This window comes from Gobio gobio (genome assembly GCF_949357685.1).
Source record: "Gobio gobio genome assembly, chromosome: 13".
Taxonomy (NCBI): Eukaryota; Metazoa; Chordata; class Actinopteri; order Cypriniformes; family Gobionidae; genus Gobio; species Gobio gobio.
This window is the reverse complement of record NC_137106.1, coordinates 330,001-345,490: the sequence shown is the minus strand read 5'-3', so window position 1 is coordinate 345,490 and position 15,490 is coordinate 330,001. Positions and strand designations below refer to the sequence as shown.

Here is a 15,490-nt window from a genome sequence, read left to right as displayed (position 1 = left end):
AGTTACCCGTCAAGATTCAAGATTCAAGAGTTTTATTTGTCACATACACAGTTATATACACAATATACAACTGGCAGTGAAATGTAAACAGGTCCGCTCCATGGACAGTGCAAATAACAGTTACAAGAACACAAGGGAAATTAAAATAGAAATAGAATAAAATTAGAATAAAAGTATTAACATAAGTAGAGTTATAAATAAATCAAGTAAGATAAAAATAGGAAATAAGATAAAAATAAAAAAATAAAATTAAAATATAAAATATAAAGTAAGTGGATATGATAAGTGAGATAAACTGTAGACTTAAAAATAAGTGGTTAACATAATATATATATATATTTATATATAGAGAAGTATAATGTGCAAGCAATAGGTATAATCAGCGTTACCCGTCAGCGTTACCCGTCAGCGTTACCCGTCAGAGTTACCCGTCAGGGTTACCCGTCAGAGTTACCCGTCAGAGTTACCCGTCAGCGTTACCCGTCAGCGTTACCCGTCAGCGTTACCCGTCAGCGTCACCCGTCAGAGTTACCCGTCAGGGTCAGCGTCACCCGTCAGAGTTACCAGTCAGGGTCAGCGTCACCCGTCAGAGTCACCCGTCAGGGTCAGCGTCACCCGTCAGAGTCACCCGTCAGGGTCAGAGTCACCCGTCAGGGTCAGCGTCACCCGTCAGAGTCACCCGTCAGAGTTACCCGTCAGGGTCAGCGTCACCCGTCAGAGTTACCCGTCAGGGTCAGCGTCACCCGTCAGAGTTACCCGTCAGGGTCAGCGTCACCCGTCAGAGTTACCCGTCAGGGTCAGCGTCACCCGTCAGAGTTACCCGTCAGGGTCAGCGTCACCCGTCAGAGTTACCCGTCAGGGTCAGCGTCACCCGTCAGAGTTACCCGTCAGGGTCAGCGTCACCCGTCAGAGTTACCCGTCAGGGTCAGCGTCACCCGTCAGAGTTACCCGTCAGGGTCAGCGTCACCCGTCAGAGTCACCCGTCAGAGTTACCCGTCAGGGTCAGCGTCACCCGTCAGAGTTACCCGTCAGAGTTACCCGTCAGAGTTACCCGTCAGAGTCAGCGTCACCCGTCAGCGTCACCCGTCAGAGTTACCCGTCAGGGTCGGCATCACCCGTCAGAGTTACCCGTCAGGGTCGGCGTCACCCGTCAGAGTTACCCGTCAGGGTCAGCGTCACCCGTCAGAGTTACCCGTCAGGGTCAGCGTCACCCGTCAGAGTTACCCGTCAGGGTCAGCGTCACCCGTCAGTGTTACCCGTCAGGGTCAGAGTCACCCGTCAGTCACCCGTCAGAGTCACCCGTCAGAGTCACCCGTCAGAGTCACCCGTCAGAGTCACCCGTCAGAGTCAGCGTCACCCGTCAGAGTTACCCGTCAGGGTCAGCGTCACCCGTCAGAGTTACCCGCCAGGGTCAGCGTCACCCGTCAGTGTTACCCGTCAGGGTCAGCGTCACCCGTCAGTGTTACTCGTCAGGGTCAGCGTCACCCGTCAGAGTCACCCGTCAGGGTCAGCGTCACCCGTCAGAGTTACCCGCCAGGGTCAGCGTCACCCGTCAGTGTTACCCGTCAGGGTCAGCGTCACCCGTCAGTGTTACTCGTCAGGGTCAGCGTCACCCGTCAGAGTCACCCGTCAGAGTCACCCGTCAGGGTCAGAGTCACCCGTCAGTCACCCGTCAGAGTCACCCGTCAGAGTCACCCGTCAGGGTCACCCGTCAGGGTCAGCGTCACCCGTCAGTGTTACCCGTCAGGGTCAGAGTCACCCGTCAGAGTCACCCGTCAGAGTTACCCGTCAGGGTCAGTGTCACCCGTCAGGGTCAGAGTCACCCGTCAGAGTCACCCGTCAGAGTCACCCGTCAGGGTCACCCGTCAGGGTCACCCGTCAGGGTCACCCGTCAGGGTCAGCGTCACCCGTCAGTGTTACCCGTCAGGGTCAGAGTCACCCGTCAGAGTCACCCGTCAGAGTTACCCGTCAGGGTCAGCGTCACCCGTCAGTGTTACCCGTCAGGGTCAGCGTCACCCGTCAGCGTCACCCGTCAGGGTCAGCGTCACCCGTCAGCGTCACCCGTCAGGGTCAGCGTCACCCGTCAGAGTCACCCGTCAGAGTCACCCGTCAGGGTCAGCGTCACCCGTCAGAGTTACCCGTCAGGGTCAGCGTCACCCCGTCAGAGTCACCCGTCAGAGTCACCCGTCAGAGTCACCCGTCAGAGTCACCCGTCAGAGTCACCCGTCAGAGTCACCCGTCAGGGTCAGCGTCACCCGTCAGAGTTACCCGTCACCCGTCAGGGTCAGAGTCACCCGTCAGAGTCACCCGTCAGAGTCACCCGTCAGAGTCACCCGTCAGAGTCACCCGTCAGCGTCAGAGTCACCCGTCAGGGTCACCCGTCAGGGTCACCCGTCAGGGTCAGCGTCACCCGTCAGTGTTACCCGTCAGGGTCAGAGTCACCCGTCAGAGTCACCCGTCAGAGTTACCCGTCAGGGTCAGTGTCACCCGTCAGGGTCAGAGTCACCCGTCAGAGTCACCCGTCAGGGTCACCCGTCAGGGTCACCCGTCAGGGTCACCCGTCAGGGTCAGCGTCACCCGTCAGTGTTACCCGTCAGGGTCAGAGTCACCCGTCAGAGTCACCCGTCAGAGTTACCCGTCAGGGTCAGCGTCACCCGTCAGCGTTACCCGTCAGGGTCAGCGTCACCCGTCAGCGTCACCCGTCAGGGTCAGCGTCACCCGTCAGGGTCAGAGTCACCCGTCAGAGTCACCCGTCAGCGTCAGAGTCACCCGTCAGAGTCACCCGTCAGAGTCACCCGTCAGAGTCACCCGTCAGGGTCACCCGTCAGGGTCACCCGTCAGGGTCAGCGTCACCCGTCAGTGTTACCCGTCAGGGTCAGAGTCACCCGTCAGAGTCACCCGTCAGAGTTACCCGTCAGAGTCACCCGTCAGGGTCACCCGTCAGGGTCACCCGTCAGGGTCACCCGTCAGGGTCAGCGTCACCCGTCAGGGTCAGAGTCACCCGTCAGAGTTACCCGTCAGGGTCAGCGTCACCCGTCAGAGTTACCCGTCAGGGTCAGCGTCACCCGTCAGAGTTACCCGTCAGGGTCAGCGTCACCCGTCAGAGTTACCCGTCAGGGTCAGCGTCACCCGTCAGAGTTACCCGTCAGGGTCACCTGTCAGAGTCACCCGTCAGGGTCAGCGTCACCCGTCAGGGTCAGCGTCACCCGTCAGGGTCAGCGTCACCCGTCAGAGTTACCCGTCAGGGTCACCCGTCAGCGTCACCCGTCAGGGTCAGCGTCACCCGTCAGGGTCAGCGTCACCCGTCAGTGTCACCCGTCAGGGTCAGGGTCACCCGTCAGGGTCACCCGTCAGGGTCAGCGTCACCCGTCAGTGTCACCCGTCAGGGTCAGCGTCACCCGTCAGGGTCAGCGTCACCCGTCAGTGTCACCCGTCAGGGTCACCCGTCAGTGTCACCCGTCAGGGTCAGCGTCACCCGTCAGCGTCACCCGTCAGGGTCAGCGTCACCCGTCAGAGTTACCCGTCAGGGTCACCCGTCAGAGTCACCCGTCAGGGTCAGCGTCACCCGTCAGGGTCAGCGTCACCCGTCAGTGTCACCCGTCAGGGTCAGGGTCACCTGTCAGGGTCACCCGTCAGGGTCAGCGTCACCCGTCAGTGTCACCCGTCAGGGTCAGCGTCACCCGTCAGGGTCAGCGTCACCCGTCAGTGTCACCCGTCAGGGTCACCCGTCAGTGTCACCCGTCAGGGTCAGCGTCACCCGTCAGCGTCACCCGTCAGGGTCAGCGTCACCCGTCAGCGTCACCCGTCAGTGTCACCCGTCAGGGTCAGCGTCACCCGTCAGCGTCACCCGTCAGAGTTACCCGTCAGGGTCAGCGTCACCCATCAGAGTTACCCGTCAGGGTCAGCGTCACCCGTCAGAGTTACCCGTCAGGGTCAGCGTCACCCGTCAGAGTTACCCGTCAGGGTCAGCGTCACCCGTCAGAGTTACCCGTCAGGGTCAGCGTCACCCGTCAGAGTTACCCGTCAGGGTCAGCGTCACTCGTCAGCGTCACCCGTCAGCGTCACCCGTCAGCGTCACCCGTCAGCGTCACCCGTCAGAGTCACCCGTCAGTCACCCGTCAGAGTCACCCGTCAGAGTCACCCGTCAGCGTCACCCGTCAGCGTCACCCGTCAGAGTCACCCGTCAGTCACCCGTCAGAGTCATCTGTCAGAGTCACCTGTCAGAGTCACCCGTCAGAGTCACCCGTCAGAGTCACCCGTCAGGGTCAGCGTCACCCGTCAGCGTCACCCGTCAGGGTCAGCGTCACCCGTCAGTGTCACCCGTCAGGGTCAGCGTCACCCGTCAGGGTCAGCGTCACCCGTCAGTGTCACCCGTCAGGGTCAGCGTCACCCGTCAGTGTCACCCGTCAGGGTCAGCGTCACCCGTCAGCGTCACCCGTCAGCGTCACCCGTCAGGGTCAGCGTCACCCGTCAGGGTCAGCGTCACCCGTCAGTGTCACCCGTCAGGGTCACCCGTCAGGGTCAGCGTCAACCGTCAGGGTCAGCGTCGCCCGTCAGTGTCACCCGTCAGGGTCAGCGTCACCCGTCAGTGTCACCCGTCAGGGTCAGCGTCACCCGTCAGGGTCAGCGTCACCCGTCAGGGTCACCCGTCAGGGTCAGCGTCACCCGTCAGTGTCACCCGTCAGGGTCAGCGTCACCCGTCAGTGTCACCCGTCAGGGTCAGCGTCACCCGTCAGTGTCATCCGTCAGGGTCAGCGTCACCCGTCAGCGTCACCCGTCAGGGTCAGCGTCACCCGTCAGGGTCAGCGTCACCCGTCAGTGTCACCCGTCAGGGTCAGCGTCACCCGTCAGTGTCACCCGTCAGGGTCAGCGTCACCCGTCAGTGTCACCCGTCAGGGTCAGCGTCACCCGTCAGGGTCAGCGTCACCCGTCAGTGTCACCCGTCAGGGTCAGTGTCACCCGTCAGGGTCAGCGTCACCCGTCAGGGTCACCCGTCAGGGTCAGCGTCACCCGTCAGTGTCACCCGTCAGGGTCAGCGTCACCCGTCAGTGTCACCCGTCAGGGTCAGTGTCACCCGTCAGTGTCACCCGTCAGGGTCAGCGTCACCCGTCAGTGTCATCCGTCAGGGTCAGCGTCACCCGTCAGCGTCACCCGTCAGGGTCAGCGTCACCCGTCAGGGTCAGCGTCACCCGTCAGTGTCACCCGTCAGGGTCAGCGTCACCTGTCAGTGTCACCCGTCAGGGTCAGCGTCACCCGTCAGTGTCACCCGTCAGGGTCAGCGTCACCCGTCAGTGTCACCCGTCAGGGTCAGCGTCACCCGTCAGTGTCACCCGTCAGGGTCAGCGTCACCCGTCAGTGTCACCCGTTAGGGTCAGCGTCACCCGTCAGGGTCAGCGTCACTCGTCAGTTTCACTCGTCAGGGTCAGCGTCACCCGTCAGTGTCACCCGTCAGGGTCAGCGTCACCCGTCAGTGTCACTCGTCAGGGTCAGCGTCACCCGTCAGTGTTACCCGTCAGGGTCAGCGTCACCCGTCAGTGTTACCCGTCAGGGTCAGCGTCACCCGTCAGTGTTACCCGTCAGGGTCAGCGTCACCCATCAGTGTCACCCGTCAGGGTCAGCGTCACCCGTCAGTGTCACCCGTCAGGGTCAGCGTCACCCGTCAGTGTTACCCGTCAGGGTCAGCGTCACCCGTCAGGGTCAGCGTCACCCGTCAGTGTCACCCGTCAGGGTCAGCGTCACCCGTCAGTGTTACCCGTCAGTGTCACCCTACAGGGTCAGCGTCACCCGTCAGTGTTACCCGTCAGTGTCACCCGTCAGTGTTACCCGTCAGGGTCAGCGTCACCCGTCAGTGTTACCCGTCAGTGTTACCCGTCAGTGTTACCCATCAGGGTCAGCGTCACCCGTCAGTGTTACCCGTCAGGGTCAGCGTCACCCGTCAGTGTTACCCGTCAGTGTTACCCGTCAGTGTTACCCGTCAGGGTCAGCGTCACCCGTCAGTGTTACCCGTCAGGGTCAGCGTCACCCGTCAGTGTTACCCGTCAGGGTCAGCGTCACCCGTCAGTGTTACCCGTCAGTGTCACCCGTCAGTGTTACCCGTCAGGGTCAGCGTCACCCGTCAGTGTTACCCGTCAGTGTTACCCGTCAGGGTCAGCGTCACCCGTCAGTGTTACCCGTCAGGGTCAGTGTTACCCGTCAGTGTTACCCGTCAGTGTTACCCGTCAGTGTTACCTGTCAGTGTTACCCGTCAGTGTTACCCGTCAGGGTCAGCGTCACCCGTCAGGGTCAGCGTCACCCGTCAGTGTCACCCGTCAGGGTCAGGGTCACCCGTCAGGGTCACCCGTCAGGGTCAGCGTCACCCGTCAGTGTCACCCGTCAGGGTCAGCGTCACCCGTCAGGGTCAGCGTCACCCGTCAGTGTCACCCGTCAGGGTCACCCGTCAGTGTCACCCGTCAGGGTCAGCGTCACCCGTCAGCGTCACCCGTCAGGGTCAGCGTCACCCGTCAGAGTTACCCGTCAGGGTCACCCGTCAGAGTCACCCGTCAGGGTCAGCGTCACCCGTCAGGGTCAGCGTCACCCGTCAGTGTCACCCGTCAGGGTCAGGGTCACCTGTCAGGGTCACCCGTCAGGGTCAGCGTCACCCGTCAGTGTCACCCGTCAGGGTCAGCGTCACCCGTCAGGGTCAGCGTCACCCGTCAGTGTCACCCGTCAGGGTCACCCGTCAGTGTCACCCGTCAGGGTCAGCGTCACCCGTCAGCGTCACCCGTCAGGGTCAGCGTCACCCGTCAGCGTCACCCGTCAGCGTCACCCGTCAGGGTCAGCGTCACCCGTCAGCGTCACCCGTCAGAGTTACCCGTCAGGGTCAGCGTCACCCATCAGAGTTACCCGTCAGGGTCAGCGTCACCCGTCAGAGTTACCCGTCAGGGTCAGCGTCACCCGTCAGAGTTACCCGTCAGGGTCAGCGTCACCCGTCAGAGTTACCCGTCAGGGTCAGCGTCACCCGTCAGAGTTACCCGTCAGGGTCAGCGTCACTCGTCAGCGTCACCCGTCAGCGTCACCCGTCAGCGTCACCCGTCAGCGTCACCCGTCAGAGTCACCCGTCAGTCACCCGTCAGAGTCACCCGTCAGAGTCACCCGTCAGCGTCACCCGTCAGCGTCACCCGTCAGAGTCACCCGTCAGTCACCCGTCAGAGTCATCTGTCAGAGTCACCTGTCAGAGTCACCCGTCAGAGTCACCCGTCAGAGTCACCCGTCAGGGTCAGCGTCACCCGTCAGCGTCACCCGTCAGGGTCAGCGTCACCCGTCAGTGTCACCCGTCAGGGTCAGCGTCACCCGTCAGGGTCAGCGTCACCCGTCAGTGTCACCCGTCAGGGTCAGCGTCACCCGTCAGTGTCACCCGTCAGGGTCAGCGTCACCCGTCAGCGTCACCCGTCAGCGTCACCCGTCAGGGTCAGCGTCACCCGTCAGTGTCACCCGTCAGGGTCACCCGTCAGGGTCAGCGTCAACCGTCAGGGTCAGCGTCGCCCGTCAGTGTCACCCGTCAGGGTCAGCGTCACCCGTCAGTGTCACCCGTCAGGGTCAGCGTCACCCGTCAGGGTCAGCGTCACCCGTCAGGGTCACCCGTCAGGGTCAGCGTCACCCGTCAGTGTCACCCGTCAGGGTCAGCGTCACCCGTCAGTGTCACCCGTCAGGGTCAGCGTCACCCGTCAGTGTCATCCGTCAGGGTCAGCGTCACCCGTCAGCGTCACCCGTCAGGGTCAGCGTCACCCGTCAGGGTCAGCGTCACCCGTCAGTGTCACCCGTCAGGGTCAGCGTCACCCGTCAGTGTCACCCGTCAGGGTCAGCGTCACCCGTCAGTGTCACCCGTCAGGGTCAGCGTCACCCGTCAGGGTCAGCGTCACCCGTCAGTGTCACCCGTCAGGGTCAGTGTCACCCGTCAGGGTCAGCGTCACCCGTCAGGGTCACCCGTCAGGGTCAGCGTCACCCGTCAGTGTCACCCGTCAGGGTCAGCGTCACCCGTCAGTGTCACCCGTCAGGGTCAGTGTCACCCGTCAGTGTCACCCGTCAGGGTCAGCGTCACCCGTCAGTGTCATCCGTCAGGGTCAGCGTCACCCGTCAGCGTCACCCGTCAGGGTCAGCGTCACCCGTCAGGGTCAGCGTCACCCGTCAGTGTCACCCGTCAGGGTCAGCGTCACCTGTCAGTGTCACCCGTCAGGGTCAGCGTCACCCGTCAGTGTCACCCGTCAGGGTCAGCGTCACCCGTCAGTGTCACCCGTCAGGGTCAGCGTCACCCGTCAGGGTCAGCGTCACCCGTCAGTGTCACCCGTTAGGGTCAGCGTCACCCGTCAGGGTCAGCGTCACTCGTCAGTTTCACTCGTCAGGGTCAGCGTCACCCGTCAGTGTCACCCGTCAGGGTCAGCGTCACCCGTCAGTGTCACTCGTCAGGGTCAGCGTCACCCGTCAGTGTTACCCGTCAGGGTCAGCGTCACCCGTCAGTGTTACCCGTCAGGGTCAGCGTCACCCGTCAGTGTTACCCGTCAGGGTCAGCGTCACCCGTCAGTGTTACCCGTCAGGGTCAGCGTCACCCATCAGTGTCACCCGTCAGGGTCAGCGTCACCCGTCAGTGTCACCCGTCAGGGTCAGCGTCACCCGTCAGTGTTACCCGTCAGGGTCAGCGTCACCCGTCAGGGTCAGCGTCACCCGTCAGTGTCACCCGTCAGGGTCAGCGTCACCCGTCAGTGTTACCCGTCAGTGTCACCCTACAGGGTCAGCGTCACCCGTCAGTGTTACCCGTCAGTGTCACCCGTCAGTGTTACCCGTCAGGGTCAGCGTCACCCGTCAGTGTTACCCGTCAGTGTTACCCGTCAGTGTTACCCATCAGGGTCAGCGTCACCCGTCAGTGTTACCCGTCAGGGTCAGCGTCACCCGTCAGTGTTACCCGTCAGTGTTACCCGTCAGTGTTACCCGTCAGGGTCAGCGTCACCCGTCAGTGTTACCCGTCAGGGTCAGCGTCACCCGTCAGTGTTACCCGTCAGGGTCAGCGTCACCCGTCAGTGTTACCCGTCAGTGTCACCCGTCAGTGTTACCCGTCAGGGTCAGCGTCACCCGTCAGTGTTACCCGTCAGTGTTACCCGTCAGGGTCAGCGTCACCCGTCAGTGTTACCCGTCAGGGTCAGTGTTACCCGTCAGTGTTACCCGTCAGTGTTACCCGTCAGTGTTACCTGTCAGTGTTACCCGTCAGTGTTACCCGTCAGGGTCAGCGTCACCCGTCAGTGTTACCCGTCAGGGTCAGCGTCACCCGTCAGTGTTACCCGTCAGGGTCAGCGTCACCCGTCAGGGTCACCCGTCAGGGTCAGCGTCACTCGTCAGGGTCAGCGTCACCCGTCAGAGTTACCCGTCAGGGTCACCCGTAAGAGTCACCCGTCAGGGTCAGCGTCACCCGTCAGGGTCAGCGTCACCCGTCAGTGTCACCCGTCAGGGTCAGGGTCACCCGTCAGGGTCACCCGTCAGGGTCAGCGTCACCCGTCAGTGTCACCCGTCAGGGTCACCCGTCAGTGTCACCCGTCAGGGTCAGCGTCACCCGTCAGTGTCACCCGTCAGGGTCAGCGTCACCCGTCAGCGTCACCCGTCAGTGTCACCCGTCAGGGTCAGCGTCACCCGTCAGCGTCACCCGTCAGTTACCCGTCAGGGTCAGCGTCACCCGTCAGAGTTACCCGTCAGGGTCAGCGTCACCCATCAGAGTTACCCGTCAGGGTCAGCGTCACCCGTCAGAGTTACCCGTCAGGGTCAGCGTCACTCGTCAGAGTTACCCGTCAGGGTCAGCGTCACTCGTCAGATTTACCCGTCAGGGTCAGCGTCACCCGTCAGAGTTACCCGTCAGGGTCAGAGTCACTCGTCAGCGTCACTCGTCAGCGTCACCCGTCAGAGTCACCCGTCAGAGTCACCCGTCAGAGTCACCCGTCAGAGTCACCCGTCAGAGTCACCCGTCAGAGTCACCCGTCAGAGTCACCCGTCAGAGTCACCCGTCAGAGTCACCCGTCAGAGTCACCCGTCAGAGTCACCCGTCAGGGTCGGCGTCACCCGTCAGCGTCACCCGTCAGGGTCAGCGTCACCCGTCAGGGTCAGCGTCACCCGTCAGGGTCAGCGTCACCCGTCAGTGTCACCCGTCAGGGTCACCCGTCAGGGTCAGCGTCACCCGTCAGTGTCACCCGTCAGGGTCAGCGTCACCCGTCAGTGTCACCCGTCAGGGTCAGCGTCACCCGTCAGAGTCACCCGTCAGGGTCAGCGTCACCCGTCAGTGTCACCCGTCAGGGTCAGTGTCACCCGTCAGTGTCACCCGTCAGTATCACCCGTCAGGGTCAGCGTCACCCGTCAGGGTCAGCGTCACCCGTCAGTGTCACCCGTCAGGGTCAGCGTCACCCTTCAGTGTCACCCGTCAGGGTCAGTGTCACCCGTCAGTGTCACCCGTCAGGGTCAGCGTCACCCGTCAGTGTCACCCGTCAGTGTCACCCGTCAGGGTCAGCGTCACCCGTCAGTGTCATCCGTCAGGGTCAGCGTCACCCGTCAGGGTCATCCGTCAGGGTCAGCGTCACCCGTCAGTGTCACCCGTCAGGGTCAGCGTCACCCGTCAGTGTCACCCGTCAGGGTCAGCGTCACCCGTCAGAGTCTCCCGTCAGGGTCAGCGTCACCCGTCAGTGTCACCCGTCAGGGTCAGCGTCACCCGTCAGTGTCACCCGTCAGTATCACCCGTCAGGGTCAGCGTCACCCGTCAGTGTCACCCGTCAGGGTCAGCGTCACCCTTCAGTGTCACCCGTCAGGGTCAGTGTCACCCGTCAGTGTCACCCGTCAGGGTCAGCGTCACCCGTCAGTGTCACCCGTCAGGGTCAGCGTCACCCGTCAGTGTCATCCGTCAGGGTCAGCGTCACCCGTCAGCGTCACCCGTCAGGGTCAGCGTCACCCGTCAGGGTCAGCGTCACCCGTCAGTGTCACTCGACAGGGTCAGCGTCAACCGTCAGTGTCACCCGTCAGGGTCAGCGTCACCCGTCAGTGTCACCCGTCAGGGTCAGCGTCACCCGTCAGTGTCACCCGTCAGGGTCAGCGTCACCCTTCAGGGTCACCCGTTAGGGTCACCCGTCAGTGTCACCCGTCAGGGTCAGCGTCACCCGTCAGTGTCACCCGTCAGGGTCAGCGTCACCCGTCAGTGTCACCCGTCAGGGTCAGCGTCACCCGTCAGTGTCACCCGTCAGGGTCAGTGTCACCCGTCAGTGTCACCCGTCAGGGTCAGCGTCACCCGTCAGTGTCACCCGTCAGTGTCACCCGTCAGGGTCAGCGTCACCCGTCAGTGTCACCCGTCAGGGTCAGTGTCACCCGTCAGTGTCACCCGTCAGGGTCAGCGTCACCCGTCAGTGTCACCCGTCAGTGTCACCCGTCAGTGTCACCCGTCAGGGTCAGCGTCACCCGTCAGTGTCATCCGTCAGGGTCAGCGTCACCCGTCAGCGTCACCCGTCAGGGTCAGCGTCACCCGTCAGGGTCAGCGTCACCCGTCAGTGTCACTCGTCAGGGTCAGCGTCAACCGTCAGTGTCACCCGTCAGGGTCAGCGTCACCCGTCAGTGTCACCCGTCAGGGTCAGCGTCACCCGTCAGTGTCACCCGTCAGGGTCAGCGTCACCCGTCAGTGTCACCCGTCAGGGTCAGCGTCACCCGTCAGGGTCAGCGTCACTCGTCAGTGTCACTCGTCAGGGTCAGCGTCACCCGTCAGTGTCACCCGTCAGGGTCAGCGTCACCCGTCAGTGTTACCCGTCAGGGTCAGCGTCACCCGTCAGTGTTACCCGTCAGGGTCAGCGTCACCCGTCAGTGTCACCCGTCAGGGCCAGCGTCACCCGTCAGTGTCACCCGTCAGGGTCAGCGTCACCCGTCAGGGTCAGCGTCACCCGTCAGGGTCAGCGTCACCCGTCAGTGTCAGCGTCACCCGTCAGTGTTACCCGTCAGTGTCACCCGTCAGGGTCAGCGTCACCCGTCAGTGTTACCTGTCAGTGTCACCCGTCAGTGTTACCCGTCAGGGTCAGCGTAACCCGTCAGTGTTACCCGTCAGGGTCAGCGTCACCCGTCAGTGTCACCCGTCAGGGTCAGTGTCACCCGTCAGTGTCACCCGTCAGGGTCAGCGTCACCCGTCAGCGTCACCCGTCAGGGTCAGCGTCACCCGTCAGGGTCAGCGTCACCCGTCAGTGTCACCCGTCAGGGGCAGCGTCACCCGTCAGGGTCAGCGTCACCCGTCAGTGTCACCCGTCAGGGTCAGCGTCACCCGTCAGTGTCACCCGTCAGGGTCAGCGTCACCCGTCAGGGTCAGCGTCACCCGTCAGGGTCAGCGTCACCCGTCAGGGTCAGCGTCACTCGTCAGTGTCACTCGTCAGGGTCAGCGTCACCCGTCAGTGTCACCCGTCAGGGTCAGCGTCACCCGTCAGTGTCACTCGTCAGGGTCAGCGTCACCCGTCAGTGTTACCCGTCAGGGTCAGCGTCACCTGTCAGTGTTACCCGTCAGGGTCAGCGTCACCCGTCAGTGTTACCCGTGAGGGTCAGCGTCACCCGTCAGTGTTACCCGTCAGGGTCAGCGTCACCCGTCAGTGTCACCCGTCAGGGTCAGCGTCACCCGGCAGCGTCACCCGTCAGGGTCAGCGTCACCCGTCAGTGTCAGTCGTCAGGGTCAGCGTCAACCGTCAGTGTCACCTGTCAGGGTCAGCGTCACCCGTCAGTGTCACCCGTCAGGGTCAGTGTCACCCGTCAGTGTCACCCGTCAGGGTCAGCGTCACCCTTCAGGGTCACCCGTCAGGGTCACCCGTCAGTGTCACCCGTCAGGGTCAGCGTCACCCGTCAGTGTCACCCGTCAGGGTCAGCGTCACCCGTCAGGGTCAGCGTCACCCGTCAGTGTCACCCATCAGGGTCAGTGTCACCCGTCAGTGTCACCCGTCAGGGTCAGCGTCACCCGTCAGTGTCACCCGTCAGTGTCACCCGTCAGGGTCAGCGTCACCCGTCAGTGTCATCCGTCAGGGTCAGCGTCACCCGTCAGCGTCACCCGTCAGGGTCAGCGTCACCCGTCAGGGTCAGCGTCACCCGTCAGTGTCACTCGTCAGGGTCAGCGTCAACCGTCAGTGTCACCCGTCAGGGTCAGCGTCACCCGTCAGTGTCACCCGTCAGGGTCAGCGTCACCCGTCAGTGTCACCCGTCAGGGTCAGCGTCACCCGTCAGTGTCACCCGTCAGGGTCAGCGTCACCCGTCAGGGTCAGCGTCACCCGTCAGGGTCAGCGTCACTCGTCAGTGTCACTCGTCAGGGTCAGCGTCACCCGTCAGTGTCACCCGTCAGGGTCAGCGTCACCCGTCAGTGTCACTCGTCAGGGTCAGCGTCACCCGTCAATGTTACCCGTCAGGGTCAGCGTCACCCGTCAGTGTTACCCGTCAGGGTCAGCGTCACCCGTCAGTGTTACCCGTGAGGGTCAGCGTCACCCGTCAGTGTTACCCGTCAGGGTCAGCGTCACCCGGCAGTGTCACCCGTCAGGGTCAGCGTCACCCGTCAGTGTTACCCGTCAGGGTCAGCGTCACCCGTCAGGGTCAGCGTCACCCGTCAGTGTCACCCGTCAGGGTCAGCGTCACCCGTCAGTGTTACCCGTCAGTGTCACCCGTCAGGGTCAGCGTCACCCGTCAGCGTCACCCGTCAGTGTTACCCGTCAGTGTCACCCGTCAGTGTTACCCGTCAGGGTCAGCGTCACCCGTCAGTGTTACCTGTCAGTGTTACCTGTCAGTGTTACCCGTCAGGGTCAGCGTCACCCGTCAGTGTTACCCGTCAGGGTCAGCGTCACCCGTCAGTGTTACCTGTCAGTGTTACCCGTCAGTGTTACCCATCAGGGTCAGCGTCACCCGTCAGTGTTACCCGTCAGGGTCAGCGTCACCCGTCAGTGTTACCCGTCAGGGTCAGCGTCACCCGTCAGTGTCACCCGTCAGGGTCAGCGTCACTCGTCAGTGTTACCCGTCAGGGTCAGCGTCACCCGTCAGGGTCAGCGTCACCCGTCAGGGTCAGCGTCACCCGTCAGTGTTACCCGTCAGGGTCAGCGTCACCCGTCAGGGTCAGCGTCACCCGTCAGGGTCAGCGTCACCCGTCAGGGTCAGCGTCACCCGTCAGTGTCACTCGTCAGGGTCAGCGTCACCCGTCAGTGTTACCCGTCAGGGTCAGCGTCACCCGTCAGTGTCACTCGTCAGGGTCAGCGTCACCCGTCAGTGTCACCCGTCAGGGTCAGCGTCACTCGTCAGTGTCACCCGTCAGGGTCAGCGTCACCCGTCAGTGTCACTCGTCAGGGTCAGCGTCACCCGTCAGTGTCACCCGTCAGGGTCAGCGTCACCCGTCAGTGTTACCCGTCAGGGTCAGCGTCACCCGTCAGGGTCAGCGTCACCCGTCAGGGTCAGCGTCACCCGTCAGTGTCACCCGTCAGGGTCAGCGTCACCCGTCAGTGTCACTCGTCAGGGTCAGCGTCACCCGTCAGTGTCACTCGTCAGGGTCAGCGTCACCCGTCAGTGTCACCCGTCAGGGTCAGCGTCACCCGTCAGTGTTACCCGTCAGGGTCAGCGTCACCCGTCAGTGTTACCCGTGAGGGTCAGCGTCACCCGTCAGTGTTACCCGTCAGGGTCAGCGTCACCCGTCAGTGTCACCCGTCAGGGTCAGCGTCACCCGTCAGTGTCACCCGTCAGGGTCAGCGTCACCCGTCAGTGTTACCCGTCAGGGTCAGCGTCACCCGTCAGGGTCAGCGTCACCCGTCAGTGTCACCCGTCAGGGTCAGCGTCACCCGTCAGTGTTACCCGTCAGTGTCACCCGTCAGGGTCAGCGTCACCCGTCAGCGTCACCCGTCAGCGTCACCCGTCAGTGTTACCCGTCAGTGTCACCCGTCAGTCTTACCCGTCAGGGTCAGCGTCACCCGTCAGTGTTACCCGTCAGTGTTACCCGTCAGTGTTACCCGTCAGGGTCAGCGTCACCCGTCAGTGTTACCCGTCAGGGTCAGCGTCACCCGTCAGTGTTACCTGTCAGTGTTATCCGTCAGTGTTACCTGTCAGGGTCAGCGTCACCCGTCAGTGTTACCCGTCAGGGTCAGCGTCACCCGTCAGTGTTACCCGTCAGGGTCAGCGTCACCCGTCAGTGTCACCCGTCAGGGTCAGCGTCACTCGTCAGTGTTACCCGTCAGGGTCAGCGTCACCCGTCAGGGTCAGCGTCACCCGTCAGGGTCAGCGTCACCCGTCAGGGTCAGCGTCACCCGTCAGTGTTACCCGTCAGGGTCAGCGTCACCCGTCAGTGTCACCCGTCAGGGTCAGCGTCACCCGTCAGTGTCACCCGTCAGTGTCACCCGTCAGGGTCAGCGTCACCCGTCAGTGTTACCCGTCAGGGTCAGCGTCACCCGTCAGGGTCAGCGTCACCCGTCAGTGTCACCCGTCAGGGTCAGCGTCACCCGTCAGTGTT

At 62.8% G+C, this 15,490-nt stretch overlaps 1 protein-coding gene across 1 annotated transcript in view; it reads left to right on the top strand.

Moving 5' to 3' along the window:
* The window catches only part of pole2 (polymerase (DNA directed), epsilon 2), a 50,781-nt gene that overhangs the window by 30,622 nt on the left and 4,669 nt on the right, over positions 1–15,490 (top strand). The gene's annotated exons all lie outside the window — the stretch shown is intronic.